The 17,619-nt window shown below is 35.2% G+C and overlaps 1 protein-coding gene across 6 annotated transcripts in view; it reads left to right on the top strand.

The window, feature by feature from the left end:
- The window catches only part of KCNIP4 (potassium voltage-gated channel interacting protein 4), a 397,111-nt gene that overhangs the window by 133,083 nt on the left and 246,409 nt on the right, over positions 1-17,619 (top strand). The window contains exon 1 of one of the 6 annotated variants that reach the window (XM_068188788.1): positions 8,596-8,620. The exons of the other annotated variants lie outside the window; for them this stretch is intronic. The gene's annotated coding sequence lies outside the window, so the exon portion shown is untranslated. Of the gene's footprint in view, positions 1-8,595; positions 8,621-17,619 lie in introns of those variants that run through there. 6 annotated transcript variants of the gene reach the window in all.

Raw genomic sequence — 17,619 nt, 5'->3', positions numbered from 1 at the left:
TTAAGGAATGCATACAAAGAAGTGGAAGAAAAACACTGATTCGAAGCAAATTTAATGTTAAAACCAGACTCCAAGTAGCCTTTTAAATTACTTATGCTCTTCTACTGTGTTTTCCCACCACTACACAGTGACCTCCAGCACTTTCCTATTTTTAGAAAGATCCTAAATGTGGTTTTAAGATAGCACTGTTTTATTTGCAATTTCAAACATATTAAATGGTACCAGGATTAGATACAGACTAATGTTGGATCTCATCTACAATGCAAAAAAAGAAACAGGTGTTAGCTACTACAGTATGAATATTTTCTTGCACTATTTCTTTGTCAAGCAGGTATTTATAGTTTAAATATGCCCTTAGTTTTTGCATTCAAGATTTTTTGCAGTGCCCCTGGATACAGTGATATTAGATCAAGCCTGAAATGTTTATATGAAAGCAGCATTGATTCCCTATAATTACCCAAACAACATTGTAGGCTGCAAAAAGGAGCCAGAGGCAGAATAATTTCCTTTTTGTAAGTACAATGAAATGGATTCAGTTCTCCTGGTTACACTAAGACTTCAGAGATCCTCTAAATTGGTTAGCACTGGAGCACCAGAAGATCTCATTTAAGTCATTTTATCAACTGTTACTGAAGATCAGTGCCAGAATGAAACATACAAAACAGTGTACCCAAGGCAGGTACAAATCCACACCAATCAATGATCTTTGATCTCCTACAGGTTGGAGGACATAGATTTGAAAACTGGAATGAAAATGGCATTATTTCAATCCCATGTACACCAAGAAGTAGTGTTAATTGTGCCACACCTTTTTTAATTCTTAGTTGCATGATAGGCACAGTGTCCAAAGAAAGAGGGTGGTTTTGATTTTTCTGCTCTTGTTTAGTAAATGGACTGATACCAATGTTAGGATGGTCTTTCACCAATCTAAAATCACAGCAGTTAAACTGAGCTAATTTTGGGTATTAATGATTCATAGAAACTAATGGTCATTTAAGTTATATGGAAAGAAAATAATTATTCAAGGAAATAACATTAATTCAATTAGGGACAGTTATGTTTGTAATATTTTGAATATTGATATCAGATTTTGAATATATCCTATCAGATACCACTCATAGGACAAAGTAAAACTCAGCTTTGATTTTCAGAAGACTGGGCAACTTTTGCTTTCAGATTACAAGCTAAAATTAAGACCTTGGAATACCAAAAAGGATATTGGTAAGAATAATATAAAAAAAGCATGAATGCATTTATGCTGAAATGCTATGTAGCTTGCCAGGCTTGCAACTGAGTTACTACAAAGATTATTTGCATTACCTGTTGCTTAAACTAAATTACTCCTTTTGAATCTGGAAGTTGTGAGATACCAATAAAAGTGTCACAGTGCTTCTTATACTGGATTTTTACTCAAGAGATTGCAGCTGTTAAGTGTCTTTCCACTGAGGCTCTCGCTTTTAGCAGTGAGTCTCTTGTGCCTGTCTGACATAATAAATCATCACATATCCTTGCTGACATTATCTTAGCTAAAGGTTGTTTGCTCCCCTAGATTTATAAATATTAATATAGACACCAGGGTTCATTGTTCCCACAATTTTATGTGGTAAAGATGAGTATGCACAACCTCGGACACTCTGTTGCCAGTGGACTTTCAGTGGAAATAGATTTTGGTTTGTGGTGGTTGTATTTTAGAAGATCTTCGTAGCATCTTTCACAGCTTTTTGATGCTATCATTGAAATGATTGTCAGGTGGCTCCCAACATTTAGGTCTTACAGCACCAAGCTTGACAGAGTTCAAGATGTGTTTGGACAACACTCCTGGGCACATGGTGTGACTCTTGGGGATGGTCCTGTGCAGGGCCAGGAGCTGCACTCAGTGATCCTTGTGGGTCCCTTCCAACTTAGCTTATTCTGTGGTTTCCTCTGGGAGAACAACACTCACCCACCAGAGGCCATGGTTTGGTTCATGGATGTAGCCCAAGAAGAATATGTAGGAACTGTGACACAATGAATTAAAATAAACTTGCTTCAAACGATAAGGCTTTCCCATTATTTTTTACCTGCTATGGTATTAATTGTTATTATTATTAATTATTTGTGCAGTAAAGTGTAATATTTATTGGGAAAAGCCTACTCAATCTCATCTGTAGAAAAGACCCATTTTTAAAATATTTTTTTAGATCAGTAGAGTTTGAATTATTGTGAAGTTCATAATACAAAATTAAACTTCATGCAGTTAAAAATTTATTACCATAGCTCTTCTAGTTCTGCACATAGCTTTTTATTTATCATATTTAGGTCTGAAAATGTTGAAGTGTAGTCAAAACACCAGAAAGAAAAGCCCTTCTCATTCTTTGTGGCTTTTCTGAAGGGAACCAATATAATGTGTTTATATAGATTTCAAAATGTATAATACTATATGGATGGCTATTTTTAAGGTATAGAGAAGATCTCTTTTGAATGGAGCTGTAATTAATGAAGCAGGATAAATTAGTGAATACATGTAGCATTTTATTAAGTCCTGTTCTCTAGCTACTTAAATATATTTCTTCAGAATTTTAGTGGTAAATTTCACTTTATATGATAAACAGACTTCCATCATCTCACCATGCAAACAGGTCACCATTGCTAATTAGGTGTTGGATAATGAGGAAACTTGAACTGTACTTAGCCTCATCTTTACTTTCCAATTCAGTAGGTCAAGAAGAGCATCCTAACAGCTTAGAACAATGCAAAGGTAGCCAACGGCAAGGTTTTATTTGTCTTTTACATTCTGGTCATGTAAATATTTGCCTGATATTGCATCTCAGTTGTTAAGTATGTTCTTTACCAGTATTCACAGCATAATGATCTAAGAACATATTTCACATCAACTAAATACATTTTATTCTTAATCTATTCTTATTCTTAGTCTATTCTTATTCACTGCTGACATTTTCTTTAGTGTCTTGGTGTTTGTGTGCATACCTTGAAATCTTAGCGCATATCAGTACCCCAAAAAATAACATGAATGCTCCAACCTGCCCTGCACCTACTGTGGAGCTCTCTGCCTGACCTGCAGTTCACGGGAAACCGCCCTCTGATAACATTTCAGCCACTGCAGAACAGTACTGGGAATGGAGTATTTGTAAAGGTGACACAGAATCCCACTTAGAGACAAGTCAGGTTTGTTAAACCCGCGGAGAGCTATTTCAGGTGACAGTAAAATATGAGCAGACAACATAGTTACAAATGATTATAGCAGAACAGCTATGCTTAAATTGCACTGTGGTTGAAGTTAACTAGGTATTTGTTCTCTTGTTTGTCTGACTTGCTGCATCTCTCAAAACAAGGGGTAATTCTATTTCAGACCTTGCATGAAGTTTAATTTTGCTGTTAGTTGAGTACTTTGTAACTGTTCACCAATTTCGGCTGTTACAGGCTTGCTTTGTTTTTCACCTGGGAACCCCTCTATCTGCTCTGTACTGGCAGATAGTCTGGCCCTTCCTAATTAGAGGACAGGTTCACTTTCTGAGGAATGTAAACATCATCTTATTTTACTAGAAGTTGTTTCCTGCACTCCCCTTGCCAGGCTTTAACCAGGGAAATGCAAGACCCAAAAGTATTATTTCATGCAAGGTGCACAGAATTATCTAATCCATTGACATTTTCTACTCTAAACATGTTATATTGCTTTTTAATGCCAGCATGTTCATTTAGAGATGTCTAACATCAGTTCTGAGCAGGAAACACAATTCAGAGCAGATGCCTGTATAGAAGAAATAGGTTTTCCTCTTTTTGGTTGACATCTTTTGAAAGGATGTATGAAGGTTTGAGGACAGTTCCTTGGGTGACTACAGTGTTCTTGAACCAGATGAGGAGAAGAAAAAATGAATAGCCCATTAGGGTACCCCATACATACCCCATTAGGTGCTGTACCTGTGTTTCTGTGAAACACGCTCTCTTGTGGTAAGTGGTAATGGTCTCTCAACCTAAGGCTGGCAAATCTCCATCAGTCTGAGGATCCCAACATGCTCAGTTGAGAACATCTTTGATGTTACATGCCCTACTGCTTGATAGCTTTTTTCCCAGGTGAACAGCAAAGATTTCGTGGGAAGATCTGAGTACTTTTATATCTCAGGATGCTAGACAGTTGTGAAAGTGGCTCCACAGGAAGGAATTAGATATTGTGAACAGATGGCTGCAAATTCCTGAAGGAGAGAGATTTAGATTCTGTCAGCATCTTTTCAGTGCTGTTTTGCAAAAATCCCTTACATTATCCTGATTTTAGACATTCTGATGTTTACTTTGTCTTTCGTTTAAGGTATGATTCACTAATTACTGCGTTTGCCAAGGAAAACAGTGATAACAGGAAGGTAATTAAGGTGTTTTAAGTTCTAGGCTTAACTGTGACACTGTGAGAACAGCATCTGTAGTTGCATTCAACTCTTGTGAATTCTTGACAGGACACAAGCCCGGTAGAGCACTTACTGCATCATTGCAGTGAAACATCTCAAAAATGCGTGTAATAATACATTCTGAAAATCTGAGGGAGCTATGTCTGTTTAGAAAATAGATTTGGATGTAATAGTTTTTGAAGATTCTGCAAAATTCAACATTTCCACCATTTTTAAGAGCTTCAGTTTTCATCTAGAATCCTGACTTTTTAAAAGGTATTTATGAAGCTTGATTCACTCCATATTGTATGTCTGCAAGTACAGTGAGAGTATAATGTGCTAGATAAGGAATCAATTGAAAAGATACTCTAGAGATAGTACATAAATTCAGCTTGAGAGAATATCAGCTTTTGTTGTTAAACTAATAACCATGTTCAGTGAATTGAATCATTCTCTAAGATGACTGGCATCCTTTTAAAAGGTGGTTTATCAGTTTCACTTTTTATAAAATACAAAAATTGAGACACTGATATGTTGCAGTTAACTTTTAATTCTGTGTTTATCTCAATGGCAAAAAAAAAACAGGGCTAGTATAGAATGAATAAGTAAAGCAATGTTCACTGAGACTTTTGTCCTGAAAAAAATGACTGCCCTTAAAAAAAAGACTATCTGCTTCCCACATACATCAGGCTGCTTCTAAAGGATAGGCACGGACTCTCCTGAAATAGCCTTTATTTCATAGTTATCTGTCTACCTGATCAGAAAATTCACGACACCTAATGAACTTAAAAAAATATTACTAAAATGTTTTCATTTTTAAGATACTAAGAAAAAACAGTTTCCAACTCGGCAGGTGTAAATGCATCCAAAATCAAATGTTGTGAAGAAATTAGGTTCCTGTATCCACGGATAAGGACCTGTGCCACAATAACTGCTGTGGTGCAGAACCCTTCTTTTGTTAGCAAGGTTGTTTTGTTTCCAGTATGTAAGAGTGCTTATAGTCCCAAGGAGAACAAGTTTTCTCTTTAGTATGTTTCTCACCTGTAATTAGGTAAAACAAGCTTTAGATTTACATGGTGAAATTTAGGCTGTTCAAATAAGGATAATGTTGAAGAAGGTTTTTGAAGTCTCTGATGTAACCCTTATCAAAGGTGTATTTTGTGATTTTATTATTTGGATTTTTTTCATTACTAAAAATGTTTCAGACCTAAAATAATGTACTTTCTCACTCTGTTTTCTGGAAGATACTGACCAGACAATGGTAGAAAATGGGATCAGAATGCTCAAGGATGTTCTTTCAACTACCTCATTGTGCAGAAACTGAGTAGCTCAAACTCTAAATAGATGTTTAAGCCATAACATTGTCTGAAATATATGCTAACCTTCTGTGAAATAGCTCTGGGACATGTTTTTTCTTTTGCTCTCAGAATAGAGACACTTTCAAACAGAAACATGAAGGAGGGCAATAAGGTGGTGCTTCAAAAAACCAAGTAGTCTGTATTACTCAGTTGCTTCCTTTACACCCTGCTACTTCAACACACTTGTATCTAAATTATCTTTTAATGATTAGGTTATGTCCTTGGAAAATAGCTTTTCATTGTCTACTTTGCTTTTCTAATATACACATTTTTTTTTCCCCTTATTGGCTTTAATGAACTAGATTGTTGTAGTGCATTTTAGACCTAATGAATCTTTAATTTTATGTCATTGCTTTTAAATGAATGTTTCTTTATATTTTTTAACAAGTTTGGCTATTTTATGGAGCTGTCTGTTTAATAAGGAAACTTGACAATAACTTTTTTCTGGTTCAATTTCTATCTTCTACTGTGTTCTGAAAAGTTTATCTAGAAAGTCATGAATATGGTAATTTCTATTTCTGAGCAGCTTTTTTTATGCTATTTTTGTTCCACAATAGTTAGATGTATAGTTCTAAGTGAGTAGGCACACTGTGAGCACAAGATGGAGAAATGCCTTTCTTATAAAAAAGTAAGCTGTAAAATGAAAATCATTAAATGATAATAATACAGTAACCATGTTTCTAAATTTTGCAATGTTAATTCAAGCATCTAATTCTAGTGTGACATAGTACTTCTTAACAAGGAATAATTTTTAAACAGAGTTAATCTTCTAATGGAGGCTAGTTGTCACTTAAATTTATTGCATGAATGATTTGCAAGGAAAGAAGAACTGTAAGAAAAAAGTGCTAAGTGGAAAAGGAGGACATGCAGTGTATGTGGGGTGAAGGTCAGAACAGGATTTCAGAAATACTGATTTTTACTGTAGTGCTCTTCCGAGATTCTTGCTTTTTAGATCAGGAAAGGGAAAATCTGTCTAGCCAAGAAGAGAATATACTAAAGACCTCAGCCAACCCTTCAGAACAAATATCACTATATAGTAATGAGAAAGACAAAAATAGTTTAAAGTATAATTATTACAAAATAATGAAATGAAAACATAACAATGGTTGTATCATGTAATCTACTAAGTATTCAGTGAAATTCATATGCTGACTAGTCTTAAAAAGCATAGGAGAAACTGAGGGTAAATTTAATGTGGTCTTTCCTTGTCATGGCTTTCTAGCTCCATCAAGGAGACTTTCAAGAACTTTTCAGTTAATAACAGTAGTCACAGTCACTATTCCATTCTTTGGCCATTTTTTAGAACTTTTCTTTTCATGAATTTTTTTTACCCTTTGGTCCTTTGGTATAGACTTTTGACCTTATAACATCCTATGGCAGTAAATGCCACAATTAATTATATAGTAGGTAGGGGGAAAAGTCCCATCCCTTTGTTTTAAAATTGCTTCTTCATATTTTCATGGGATGTACTATGGTTTGGTCCATTTCCGCATGGATATGTCTTTTCCAGAAATCACTCTGTATGCATGACCATCCTTGCTGTCCTCTCCTCTTAAAGTTTCTTTTTGCTTTATATTTGAAGATTGGAGAACCATCACTGTGCAGAATATTCAGGAGTTGGGTGCAGTATATAAAAGCCCAGTGATGCCCTTCTGTTTCTTGTCTTTTCCTAACAGTTTCTAACATTGAATTTGCAGTTTTACCACTGTTAATCACTGTGGTGATATCTTCTGATAGCTGACCCCTGAATCACTTCTGAATGGATGTAAGTCAGTCACTGTGAGTAACTGTTCCTTTTTATGCTCAGTATGTTAATAATGGATTTATTATTTCAGCCTTCATATTCCTGTGTTTTCTGTTGGACAACACCTAACTGAGACATAATTACAGGATTCCTGGCTGAGAATTCTGATTCCTCAAACAGTTTTTTGCACTATTATTTCATCATTTTGTTATTCAGTTGATTAATTGGGAGAGTAGCTAGATGGTGGTAACTCTATAAGTCTCATATTAAGTTTATGAGTAACAATAAGCTGATGCATAGTTTTAAAGATTAAAACCCATGAAAAGCTTGTCTACTTCTCATTGTAGAGGAAAAGTCACAAAAAAAAAGATTCAACTATGATCAGGGAGAGGATGCACATAGTGCAGGTTAAAGCCTAAATCCAGGAAACATTAGGTTACAGTGCACAATGTTTTCCTTTTGTAAACAATAAATTAAAATAATATTTAGAAAATTATTTGAATGGAATTTTGTAAAGAATATGCAATTATGAAACTGTAATACTTTGACAAGGACTACTGCGTCTAATGATGTTCTCCTAAAAAATCCAGCTAACACAGGGAATGATTCTTGAGAATAAACTCTCTGAGGCAGTGATGAAGGAACAGTTTCTTGCTATGTTGGCATAGTTGAGCTGCAGCATAAGCAAGAAGTGTTAAACAAATACATTCTTTACGATCATAAAGTAGATAAATAAGGTTGATTATCACACCATAATTTATTATTCAATACCATGCAATGCATAAACTCTTTTTACAAGCAAGCAAAAGCAATCCAATTGTAGACTATACAAGATATTGTCAATATCTGATGAAAGAGGCTGAGTTATCCACAGTCTTTCAGCATCTAATCTTATCCAAGTTGCAAAGATATCTGTCTGTGTCTTAGGAGGTTTCTGGTTTTGTTTACATTGCTTCCTTGGAAAGGAGGTGACCTACTTATCTGGGAGGCTGTGTTAAACTTGTTTGTTTGTTGGGCTTCACAGTCTACACCATGACTTGCTAGTCAAATAAACAGCTCATTTGAGCGGCTCTAGGAAGGCGAGAGGATTCTTTATTTCTGCTGCCTGCTTGGTTGCTGATAGAAAAATGCCTCCAGACATAGTAAGGCCCTCTACCCATTTTTTTCCACTTTCTTGTCAGCCTGTGTCATGTTAGCAGAATATCAATATTGTGCATAGAAATGGGAACTATTTATCAAGAATAATACAGATAAGTTATAGAGTGAGATTAAATTGTAGCACGTGTTAGTATTGCATGATATTGGCATACTGCAGGTTGCAAAATATGATAGACATGCATAACTTTGACTAATGTACATTATAGATTGTTCCAAAGTTTCCTGTCAAGAAGAATTAATTTTGTTAGGCAGTATAGCTTTATTTGGTCATTTTATCTGCAATGAAAATTACTGTACTCTTTGAAGAGTTCATGAGGGATTATGGGCATATAAATGGCGATACAAAACATAAAAATCTCTTGTAGGTCGAAGTGAAGTTAGTTTAGATTCTATATTGGCTTTGTCAAAGGTCAATACGTTTAGAGAATGTAATACATAAGTGTATATTGACATGTCCTAGGAATGTTCTCTGATTACTAGAAATTTACAACTCAAGGATTTCCCAAACAGGAGATAATGGTATTGCATTTTGTAGTTATTTATATATATTTTTAATACATTAATTTTTAAAGTTGGGTATTTTAGGATGATTTTTTTGGAATCTGCAGCATTCTGTATTAAAAAAATGCATCTTAACTGTGCAGTCTGTGAAGAAGATATTTCTTTCTTCACCTGCTATTTTCATTGCATGTCCTCTAGTATTACAGCTGGAAGTGCTACTGAGCTACTGATCTCTAATTTTTTTTTGGTCACATTTTGTGCAGATACCCATTCCGTACCTTTGGTCATGCTCCTTGCTCTTCTCTATCCTTCTTCTATTTCTGCTATAAATTGAAACTGTAGACATTATTTGCCTAATGTTTTATTCTGTATTTATTCCTGTATCTATTGGGACAATTGTGTTTAAAATTTGTTTTCTAGGTTTTGGCCTTTTTTTTTTTTTTTTTAATTTCTCAAGCTCATTTGCCTTTTAAAAGATAAATGGCTGTTCAAATTTGAAGTAATCTGTGTGTACGTTCATATATAGATATATAAGTGCAAATATAATAGGGCCTGTAACAATAGGACAAGGCACAATGGTTTTGACCTGAAAGAAGACAGAGTCAGACAAGATACTTGGAAGGAATTTTTTTATGTTGGGCATATGAGACACTGGAACATGTTGCCCAGTGAAGTGGTAGATGCCTCATCCCTGGAAACATCCAAGGTCAGGTTGGACTGGGCTCTGAAAAATCTGATCAGGTTGAATGTTTCCCTGCTCATTGCAGGGGGCTTGAACTAGATGACCTCTAAAGATCCTTTCTAACACAATCCATTCTATGATTCTATACTTTTAAAACCCCGTTCATTAAAAAAAATCATTATTGTGTTTTGATTTAGGTTTTTTGGGTTTAGTACAAGTATTTTTTGCAGAGAAAAGGTGTGCTGAAGAGCAGATTCCTTCATAAATATTTCCTCTTTTTTCAGTCATTATTAAGGGTAAAGAGTAAGTCCCATTTGCAACTTGATCTCTTTCACAGTGTCTAGTTGACTCTTCAGTGATGTTATTATTCATCCCTCGAGACCATTTAAGTCATATGATCTATTTATTTATTTTGAATGAGGTTAGACTATTTTACATTTTCAATAACTCCAGAGACATGTTGAGAGATGAAACAGAAGTATACATTTTCATTACACATAAAGGTTCTCTGAAGTGAAAAAATTGAGCTTTATTACCCTTTGTGAGCTAAACTTCAATGTGTTATGTTGGTTTTGCCTGCTGTAGGGATTATTTACATTTTTCCTGAGGATATGTGGATAAGACTACGGACACAGTTTTTAAATATTTTATTCAACTCGATATTTTAACATTTTTGTTAGACTAAAATGATACTTGATTATTTTTAGCTTCTTGCTTTCTTATCTTCTTTACCTGTGGGATCACACAGACATATGGGTCTATGGCTTTTTGGAGTTTAGGGAAGCACAGTGCTTTGTTCTTTCAAAGGATCAGTCATGGATATACCGGGTGAGCACTGACAGATCAGGCTTCCAAGATTATATAAATCTGTCATGTCATTTACAGCTGCATCTCCAGTCTTCATTGCTGTGATAAACATATTTTGGGATATAAATAATTTTTTAATGTATATTTTTAGTTTGACTAGCACCTGAATCAAATCAAGCAGATGTAGAGAAGGTTTTAACCTTTTCAGTGAATGAGTATGTGTGTTCGAATAGCAGGGCTTCTCTTTTATACATTCAGAAAAAAAACCTGGCTTAAATTCACAAGCCTTTACAAGAATGAAGAGCTGCTTTTCGCATCTTTTTTCCAAAAGTCCCTGAACCACATCCCAGAATGAGGGATGTGCATTCACTACTTTTCTGTGCAAAAGAGATTTAACTGCCAATTGCTGCCATCAATTTTTTAACCCTTGTGTAACAGGAGGTGGAAATGACTTGTCTTAAAATGGCATGGGCTGAAATCTTGGGATAATGGAGATCTGAACCTCTACTTCTCCCATCCCTGAATACATAACTCAGTCCCAGTGATGGATAAAACTATGCCTTCATTCACCACCCTATATAAAAATTCTGAAACAAGATTGTACAGGATAATATGAGAAAATTACAGCTATGAGTCAGTATTTTTACAATTCTGAAACCTTTTTTTGAGATTCTTGTTTTTGAAGCATGCAAATCATACTTAGAACAAAATTGTATGCTGGTTTGCCACATTTTAACCATGTTTATATAACTTTCAGTACGTAATACTTTCCTTGTTTACCAAGGAGTTTATTTCATGGAGCATTTAATGGAAAATGCCTTAAGTTACTAACATTAAACTCTTTCAAACCTTCCCTTTCTGTGTGTCCTAAAAGCAACAAATAGGAATAAGGTCTGTGATAATTTTGTACAGACATTTTTCATCTCATGACTCTCAATGTATCATAGAATGACCTACTTGGATAAAATTATGACTTTTTCACTAATGAAGGAGAAATAAAAGAGGAGACAGGTTGTCCATGTTCCTTAAAAAAATGTGGTTTTGTCCTCTAGGTGGCTTTTTTTTTTTTTTTTACAGGAAAGTGGCAGTCTCTCAAAAAACATTGTTAATCAGATCAGAATGTTTGTCAAAGAATGTGTCTTTCAAACAAAGTATTTTTATAGAATACTATAAATATAGATTTTCTTTTTTCTGTCAGTACAGCTGCCCCTACTGGTACAAGCTGCCTGTGGATCTAGGCTGCTTAGTGCTTTGGCCTTCCTCTGAGTTGTCTTGCTTTACTCCTGGTTTAATTAATGGGAATATGAAAATCAAACTTGTAACTAAAAGAATTAACAATAGAATGGTGGCTGAAAAAGTCAGAAAAAGACTGGGACAAAGGAAGAAAAGACAGAAGAAATGAAAACATTAATATGTACTGTCAGAATTTAAAAGGCGTTTTGAATTTAAAGGAAAAAATATTGCTACTATTTCATTATGCCTGGTTCCTCTTCCATCCATTTTTTAAGGATAAGAGACATATTGAAAAACAATTTTAAAATACTAATTCCGTGTATTTATTAGTATTTAGCAATAAACATAATTATTTATGATTTGAATCTTAGAAACCTATTCAGAAAAGTATATCCTAGAACATGCCACTTATAAAATACAATTATAATGGAAAAATGTCATTATCCCCTTTGAAGATAGGTTAAATGCGATTTCAAATGTAAATTTGTTAAATCCACAAACAACCGTTGAAAGCAACAGCTGCTCAGGAAAAGAGAAGAAATTAAGAAATTTTTCTGTTGGTTTGCAAGAGTGAACAGGATCCAGTTCAAAATGTTACTGTGAAAAAGCTACTGTCCAAGTCTTTAGGTCACTGTAATGTAATTAGATCCAATATTCTGATAAGAACAACAGAATTCATTATATTACTGCCTAACTTGAAAAAATCATCTATGTTAAAATGAGGAGTTCAAACAAAGAAATTGAAAGAGCCATTCATAAGGGTAAAGTACATTCAGATGTAATGAGGATAATTTTAATTTTGAAACATCAAATTAGAGTTTCAGTGAAAATTCACACTACAATATCAAAACAGATTTCAGTGAGAAAATAAAAGGTGTCATTAAATTGAAGATCAAAGGTATTACTAACTGAGAAATCAGTATTCAGAAGGTCCAAGAAAGGAAACTAGAAAAATGTACACACTTTGCCTAACTGTAAAAATCCTAGAGTATTCCAGTCAAATCTTGAAAAATAACTTGATAAAGGTATAAGGAAAATTGCTGAAAGGATTTTTTCCCTGTGTATAAGCAACTGAAAGCCTTACAGAGGGTCTACAGGAAAAGTAGTCCTGGGGTTTTTGTTTGTTTTGATTCTAAAAGAAGCTATATCATCAGAAAATGTTGTACTTACAATAGGATGAAAAGAAATTGTATTGATACATCTTCTTAAACCTAGGCAATATTATTTAGCATGGGAGAGCAAAGGCTAAAAAGACCTGCAGGGTAGTCCTTTCTAGAGGAACAGTAAAACCATCTTAATGCTTCCTGTTAAATGACAATCTGTTGGATTTTTTACATTGCACGTTATATTCAAAGAACTGAAATGCAGCATTGTCAAAAGTGCTGGAATTAACTAAATGGGAAAGATTATCAAAGCAAATCACAGTTCAAAGCATGGTGAGCAGGAGAAATTATTAGAGAGAGAGGTGCATGTTTGGGTTAACAGGAGTAGCAGGCAGAGAGGCCTTCCTCATACAAGTTAAATTAGTGAATCAAATGATCTTTAAAGCACTTTTTTACCAGTTAGACTTAGACATTGATTAAAGTACTGTACAGAAGTAAAGAGCCCATCAAATATAGCTGACTCTCTAAAAAAAAAATCTGTGAAATGTCACTGAGGTAGTTATTCTTATGGAGGTCTTCATTGACCTGTTTATCTCTCTTTTCAGATATTTATTTTTGCCTTTAATTAAAAATACCCAATAACTACTTTTTATACTTTGATTCATAATTGCAAATGGTGGGAAAATAGTTCATATTATCCAAAAACCTAGAGTGGTTTCCAAGCTTTATGTGTAGGGATTATAACTACTGGAGCTTTTTCCAGTGACCTCCTTAAATCTAAATCTCATCCTCATTGCTGCTATCACAATCCTAGGAAAAGGGGGGAGTGGGCGACAGAGAAGTTTCCTTTAGGGCAAAAGGGCAACACTGAAAACTGGCAGAAAAGTGTTGAATGAATGGGTTATAAGGTGTCAGTAGTCATAAATGTAATGAACATGTAAAACACAGTCCTCCCATTATATCCGCAGTGGTGTGCCATGTTCCTGCTTTTATCGCTCGAGAAAGAAATCTGCGAATTATAATAGGTTGTGCTCTGAAAATGTCACTTCTGTGCTGAGTAGCTATCAAAACAGCAAATATGACATTAAGAATTATTAGGAAAAGAAAAGAGAAAAAAAGCAAACATCATTATTTCTCTGTATGAAACTATTGCCTTTATCTTGATTCCTGTATGCTGTTCCAGTGCCTCAAAAAGGACAAAACAAAGCTAGAAAAGGTACAGAAAAAAACAGCATGAATGATCAAAGGTATGGAAGGGGTTTAGTACAAGGACATGTCTAAGTAGATCAGGACTCTTCAGCCTTGAAAAAAAAGACTAATGAGGGGAAAAGCAGGAAATGAGATAGGAGGTTATGAAAGTGAGTGTCATGGAGGGACATAAAGAGGTTCAGTGTTTCTCATTATTAAGATATGAGGAATGAAGTTATCCTGTGGCAGATTCAGAACGTGCCAGGGGTGTACCTTTCACAGTGCATATAGTCAACTTGCAAAACGATACTGATTTTGGACAAAGATTAGAAGGATTCAAAAAAGCTGTTTTACAAATTCCTGAAAGATAAATCCAAAAAGACAACTATGTGGGAAATTCACCTCTACTTCAGAAAGCCCTGGCTGAAGACATCAAGGATACCTTAAAAGTAAATACCCTTTTTTAGTCTTCTCCAAGGATCTACAGGATACTAAGTTGGAGGTGTATTGGTGTATTTGCCCTGCCCCAGTGCAAAAGTTCTTAAGTTATGGACTTGGCCTGTGTTGGCTCTGAAATTGTGGGTAGAGGAGGAATATGTATCTTAGAAACTGGATATAAACCTGGTTACAGCTTCTGCAGTCTGTCTTAGGGGATGAACACAAAGAATTTAAATAATTTTCTGTTCCTCTATAAAATATCATTGGGCTGAATTGTCCACCTTGAACATTTTTGGAGAAAGGACAAAGCTGACTGCTTTGATTGTGTCTTAGAATATGGGGTTTTGAGACCATGAAGGTTCCAAATCCTTATGGCTTTTCTAGATTTCTTTCCTTGGCTTTTACAAAGGAACTGCAAACAATTAGTTTCCATGCAGTATTAAGAGTGCTTACATGGGTCATGACTTGTGAAGATGTATTGGCTAATATTTAGTGATGTTTTCACCTTGGCTTGTTCCTCTGCCAGCAGTCATGCATTTTAGAACCAAAATGGTTTAAAATGTAGATGGAAGAATATAGGCAGAGCCTCTGAAACAGAGTCTAAAAATAGAGACTAGTTGGCTTTCCTTTAGTCATGCACCGTGAGCTTTAATGCTTCAACCATATATGTATAAAGGTTACTGTAAATCCAGTCCTTTGGCAGCTGAAGGAAGGCTTATTGCCACTCGACAGACCTGCTGTGGGACACACTTTGCAAGCAGAACTTGTCTTGCTTGACTTCTTTGTGCTGACCTGGGAATTACTATATGTTTGCTGCACTGCTTTGTCTGAAGCAGTACAAGAGAGAGGCTCTTTTTATTGTGTGATATTTTTATTTTTCTGAACAAGAGAAAGAAGAAAAAATAATAGAATCAGCAGTTTATCTGAGACAGTTTCTTCTGTGCTTGTCTAGAGAAACACAAGGGTCAATAAGGTGATTAAACTCATAGTGATTTCCTTCACCACTCAAAAATGCATTTGCTGAATTTATGAATATTTGTAATGTTGGTCTCCTCAGGGGAACTTCCAGTAAAATTGGAAGTGATTTCCCACCTTGTAGCCTGTGAGTGAATATGGGGTTGGGAACAAGTTCATCTTAAGAGCACCTGCAGTCAGGTAGAATAATGTGAGAAAAACTTGGCTTTTCCTGTGTTTCGGGTTCTTTGTCCTGTAGCGGAGCTCCCCCTGCTCTGTGAGAACAGAGGATGAGTGGTGCCCATGGCTGTGCCCAGCTTTGGGGTTTGCAGTACAATAGAGAGGTTGGAAAACTTGAACAAGTTCAGCTGAGAAAAACCAGGTGTTTAAGGGGCTGGATTGCAGCTGAGAAAGCTGAGAGGCCTTTATTGGCCTGAACAAGAGAAAGCTGAAGGGGAACTTTTACAACCTAGGGGCTGGTTAGAGAGAGATGGAGCAAAACTTGTGCATCTTCCAAAGCTACAGCAAGGAAAATTTTGTGTCATCATAGGAAAACTTCTTAGCCCTGAGAGTGATCAAATGCTGGAATAAGTTGCCCAGAGAGACTGAAATCTTCATTTTGAGAGATTTTCAGAACTTGTCTGGACAAGCCCTGAGTGGCCTGACCTAACTGTGAAGCTGGATTAATCTTTGATGCTGGTTCTTTTTCCAGTAAGAGACTGGGCTAGATAATTTCCAAAGGTTTCTGTCCAAGCATTAAAATTGTGTGAGCCCATCCAAGGCCCTTTGTGTCTTGCAGAGAGTATGCAGATTTTGACAATTTAAATAAATTTATAAAGCTTTGTTTATTACTGGGGAAAAAACCTTTTATTCTCTAACTTCTGCCTCTCCTTGGCAATTACAGCGTTTTTCCTGGTCATTTTTAAAAGTGACTTTCCATAGATTATTGCCATATTCTCATGTATGTATTTTCTGTTGAAGAATAGTGAGCCTGTTTATCTATCCTGGCTCATAAATAACAGAAGCACATATTTTACTTTTGTGTTTTGTGAACTGCCATACCTTCTCTATGCCACAGGCCATCTACCCTGTAACACTTTTTTGTACCGGTTTGACAAACAAACATGTTCTGGTATTTTTAGTTTGTATGGCTTTGTTTTTCTCTTTAGGATTATAGTCTGCAGTAAGAGGGATCTAGTCTGAAAATTATGTGGATACTTCTAATGTAGTTGAGTAGTTTATTGCAGAATTTTTCCATTAATAAAAATTAGGCTGATTGGTCTGTCATTCCATCAGCTCCCTTTCTTCTTTTTTTCAAGACACAAATGCTATATTTGCCCTTCTCTGGTCATCTGGGACCTCCCCTGTCCTCCAGAAGCTCATGAAGATAATTTTTAGTGATTCAAAAATCACCTTCTGGTTTCTCTAAGGTGAATTTAATTGAGACCAGACAATTTGAATACATCCATCTTACCTAAATATTCATAATATATTCTTTATATATTTCAGCTTGCAATCCAGTTTTTTCTCTTAAGTGGTTTGGAATGGCTTGTCAAGATTTACTATTTTTTGAAGGCTGGTATGAAGGGGATATCAGATAATTGCATTTTACCTTTCTCTTCATTGTTTTCTCTCCCTTTCTGCTATCACTGATCTGTTTGTTTTTTTTTTTTTTTTTTTTCATTTATTTATTGGGTATTTTAAAATTATTTTTATTCATTTTGTCTCTTGCAATTTGAAATTCACTTTATTCTTCCATTCTGTTTTATATGCTTTTTCTCTATATTCCTTTGTTATATGACCTTGGATTTTTTGTTTTGTTGGTTTTGGGGTTTTTTTGTAGGATTACTTTTTGACAGCCAGTCATTGGAGGTTTCCAAGTGCAACGGGCTCCTTTTTCTGTTCTTTGGTACAATTTGTGCATTTAATGTAACTTTCCTACATAAACTGCCAGCATACTTGCACCTGTTTATCTTCAGTCATCTTTCTAAATGACCTTTAACCACCCTCCAGAGTTTGCTGAAATCTGTTGAGTTTGATGGTGTAACTGGAGGGTGTTTCTGTTTTATTTCTATAG

Source organism: Anomalospiza imberbis, chromosome 4 (assembly GCF_031753505.1).
Source record: "Anomalospiza imberbis isolate Cuckoo-Finch-1a 21T00152 chromosome 4, ASM3175350v1, whole genome shotgun sequence".
Classification (NCBI taxonomy): Eukaryota; Metazoa; Chordata; class Aves; order Passeriformes; family Viduidae; genus Anomalospiza; species Anomalospiza imberbis.
This window is presented reverse-complemented; position numbering and strand designations above follow the sequence as displayed.